This window comes from Macrobrachium rosenbergii, chromosome 53 (assembly GCF_040412425.1).
Source record: "Macrobrachium rosenbergii isolate ZJJX-2024 chromosome 53, ASM4041242v1, whole genome shotgun sequence".
NCBI classification, from domain to species: domain Eukaryota; kingdom Metazoa; phylum Arthropoda; class Malacostraca; order Decapoda; family Palaemonidae; genus Macrobrachium; species Macrobrachium rosenbergii.
This window is the reverse complement of record NC_089793.1, coordinates 38,606,952-38,611,951: the sequence shown is the minus strand read 5'-3', so window position 1 is coordinate 38,611,951 and position 5,000 is coordinate 38,606,952.

Below are 5,000 nucleotides of genomic sequence, written 5' to 3'. Positions count from 1 at the left end.
ACACGTAGATTAATATTTGTGGAAAACATTACGTTCTTCCTCTCCTTCTTCCTCGTAGGACGGGACAATTCGATATCATACATTTGCATCAAAAGAAAAGTTACTGACATGGGAGGCGGAGCCAGTGAGAAGGGTGACTGTTTGTGTGTATGTGTGTGTGTGTGCATACGCGCATCCGTTCGCCTCATAAGTGCGCGCGCGAGATGCTAAAGTATTGGAACATGCAAGGTTAAATCCCCGGGCTTTTCGGGAAGCATTTAGAAGACTTTATGCCAACCCTTTCGGAATATGCATATAATTTTTTTTCTTTCCCCTTTTCGTAGGGAATTCATTCGACCCTCTTCCAAAATGGCAAATGTAATTCCGGTGAAAATACCCCCTCCCTGGTGCCCTACCCTCTTGGAAAGAGGGTAAATTGAACATATGAGAAGGGGCGCTTGAGACCCAAGCCACGGCGAAATTCAGATGTTAGATTATTTTTCTCCTTTTTGTTTTCGGTCGTCTAAAGGTCGTACAAAAAAATTGTTTTTTTATAGATATTTTCTTAATTTTTGATGAGTATAAGCTATGAAAACATATGAAACTATACGAGATAAATAATTATTTTCCTATTTTTACATTTTTTTTTACATTTTCCAAAAATAAGCATAAGAATTTTGTCTAGAACTAAAACGATTTCCTAGTAGTAACTATTTGAAAAATATGATTTTTTTTATTCTAATACATTCAGACTATTTCCAAGAGTTGTGCCTAAAAAATCAATTGCACACACCAACGTCTAGCGGAGAAAAAAAAAAACAACTTGAAAACTGAAAACAAATAAACACACACACACATACAAACAAATATTACGAATTGACAAAGGATTCGGATTATTCCCGAATCACTGATTAATAACCCGCACTTTCATCATAATTCCCACAGTTGTAATTTTCACTTCGATATTTCAAGCCAAATGACCACTAATTTTCACTCGATTCTTACTTCGGAGGAATGCTTCAATAATAATAATAATATATTTCACAATTATCAGCAAAGTACTGGTCTGGGTCCCTACCCCTCATATGCACCCTCCTCCAATTGCAGCTATCATTAACCCCGCCCCCCTTTCCGCCTTATCCCCCCTCCTCCCTAAGTATTTCTCTCTTTTTTCCATTATCTCTCTCTCTTTCTCTCTCTCTCTCTCTCTCTCTCTCTCTCTCTCAAATCGGTACCTTTTCGTCCTGTTCAGAGCTGATTTCAATATTCATAATTTTTCTTCAGCTGATTTCAATCTTCATATTTTTTTAGCTGATTTCAATATTCGTAATTTTTTCCCTGTCATACTTTAGACCGCAAGAAGAACCATCTGCCACCCAGACCATTGTTATTTTTTTCTCTCAAATTGGCCTGCCTGGCTTCTTTCAGGGGACTGCTCATTCCCAATCTGCTTTCGAAATTGATGCATATTACAGATCGACTTCAATTGACGGCAATTGCAAGAGTTAGAAAATCTACATAGCTTCTGTACTACTTGAGTATTCCGTATGTCCGTCTTATTTGATCAGACAACCCTTACTGTCTCTCTCTCCTCAATATACGTGTATATATAACAATCACACATTATATATATATATATATATATATATATATATATATATATATATATATATATATATATATATATATATATATATATATAATATATATATATATATATATATATATATATATATATATATATATATATATATATATATATATATATATATATATATATATATATATATATATATATATCAAATGTGTGTGCATTTATTTCCATGAACTCTTCTCTCTACATTCAAATTTCAGATGGCCCAAAAACAAAAAAAAAAAAAAAAAAATCTTGATTCTAAGATTTTTCAATAACTGAGGTAGTCAAAATAGATTATTTTTAACCAAGGAATTTGCAAAAAACCTACAACTGACTAACGTCAATGGAATTTAATTTTAAACAATGTATTTCCAAGATTACAGACTGAAAAAAAATTTAGTCAAGAGAATTTCGAAGTTGCTGAGTTTTCCTCTGCTAATTTCCAAGCCCGACGGAGCACAAAAAAATCTGTAACGAGAGAATCTCCTAAAGCAAGACGTTTAATAAAGAATTTCTAAGGCCGAAGATTTCAGAAACATATACCTAAAGACTTTCTAGGAAATTCAGTTTTATATAAATAATTTAAATTCAGATGACTTTACAAATATTTAAAAAAAAAATTTAAAGAAGTAAATTTTTCATAAAGGCATTCCATACCCGAGGATTGTGTATCTACACAATTTACGGAAATTAAGTTTTACTTCAAGAATTTCCAAGCTAGATTATTAAAATTCAAACAGCATCTATACCTGCGCAAGAAAAATTATACAATAATTACCAGGGCTTGTGATTAATAACACATTCAAAGAATAAAAAATAAATATTAAATTTTGTTCCAAGAATTTTAACCCATCATGATCATAAAAAAGACCTTTATCTATAGAATTTCCAGGAAATCCTAATTTACTCTTAAGAATTTTGAGAGCACTGTAATCTTTAACTAAACTGAAATTCGAAGCATTGTCGTCTTTAAAAATCTAAATTTCAAAACCTTGTTACCTTGATAAAATTGAATTCAATAGCATTTTATTCTTAAAATCCTGAATTTTTATTTTGAATTTTCTTAAAAAATCTGAATTTCAAAGTATTACACTTTTTTTTTTTAAATCCGTATTGAAAACATCAGTTTTAGAAGTTACAATATTGAGCTGTATGAATAGAAAACTTTATACACGGTTAATATTGGTTAATTTATTTCTATAGAGAATTTATAAAAACTCTTGAAAATTCTATTCGTAATACAAATTTAAACGTCCTAAAAGTGACATTTATTGGAAATATGACACTACAAGAAAATTTTCCTTCCAGCGACTAAAATGCCGCAGACAGCCGCGTTATTTTCTCCTTAGACTGCCAAAACTTTGCTTTACTTTCCTCATCTTCGTTACCAAAGGCTGACACCTTTCTTTCCATGAAAGAAAGGTGTAATTTCAGAGGCGCACATTTTCCGTCATCTGAAAGCAACAGTTCAATATTCTGAAAACATTCTTAGTTTCAATGACCAGAGACTTCATCAAAATAATTAATGGAATGGAATGGAATGGAATACTGAGTTTAGGACAAAGGCCAAGCACTGGGACCTATGAGGTCATTCAGCGCTGGAATGGAAATTCGAGAGTAAGCAGTTTTGATTGAAAGGTGTAACAGGAAAAAACCTCGCAGTTGCACTATGAAATAGTTGTTAGGAGAGAGTTCACGATGGCATGAAGGAAGAAAGATAATATGAATGGAGGTACAGTAAAAGGAATGAAAGGAGTTGCAGCTAGGGGCTGAGGGGACGCTGCAAAGAACCTTTAATAAAGCCTACAGTGCACCCCGTGAGGTGCACTGACGGCACTTGCCGCTGAGGGGTCAAAAAAATTGAGGACGTACTGATATTTTCGAAGCTCAAATGCTGGACATTTATCCTAAACATGATCCATGAAATACTTATCATTAGAATGGGAGCAAATCAAATGAATAAATTCTCAAAACACAGCGTTAAAATTTTTCCAGGACATAAGATACACTAATGCTTATCAAAGTAAAGGTATAAGCTTTCTCCTAAAAAACATATCTTTGAAATTACAATAAAAAATATTAATGAACAATACTTTTCAGTCTTGTATCACCCTATCAAAATTGTCATTTGAATCTCAACGAAAAATTCTCTGACTGTCCTTGTAGAATAAGAAAAACTGTGTGTTTATTTTACATATATATATATATATATATATATATATATATATATATATATATATATATATATATATATATATATATAATACACACATACATACACACTATATATATATATATATATATATATATATATATATATATATATATATATATATATGTATATATATATACATAAAATGTCTTAAAGGAGGAGATACTGTCCTTTCTTTTATTTATATTTTGACTGTTATATGTGTTTATTTTTTCTTCTAGTCATGTGGAAGCTTACATGTGGGCAGAAGTGCTCGTAACCTAAGATCGGATATTTGTTAAAAAAATAAAATTGTCAGATTCTATTTGCAAACTGAGATACCTGCAAGCCTAATCATATATATATATATATATATATATATATATATATATATATATATATATATATATATATATATATATATATATATATACATATATAGTATATATATAGATATATATATATATATATATATATACATATATATATAGTATAAATGTATGTTTATATATATATATATATCTATAATGTAATATATATTGATATATATATATATATATATATATATATATATATATATATATATATATAACTATATATATATTGTATATGTATATATATATATATATATATATATATATATATATATATATATATATATATATATATATATATATATATATATTTATATTATGCAAGTGTCTATGTTTTACATGTATATAATTATAAAACAAACAAGACCTCAAAAATGTATTATGATTATATGTTCAATTACTTTCAAGTTTTCAAATTAAATGTGATGATAATTTTTATTAACATTCATATCGAGAATGCGAACTTTTGATACGAGTGTAAAGGCCAAGGTACATTGCGAGAACGTTTATTGATTAGGAGACAACAATAACAAAATAATTACTTTTATGTGTATATATCTACTACATATACGAATATAAATTGATAAATAAAACTAAACTTGTAAGAAATTCCCCGTAGTTTCTTCGGTGCAATCGAGTTTTCTGTACAACGTATAATGCTCTATGAAACTTTCACCCACAGCCCGGTGGTGGCCTGTGTTGTTGGCATCTATAGCGGTGACAGACGTACGATCATGACTAACTTTAACCAAAAGAAATAAAAACTACTGAGGTTAGAAGGCTGCGATTTGGTATGTTTGATGAGTGGAGGGTGGATGAT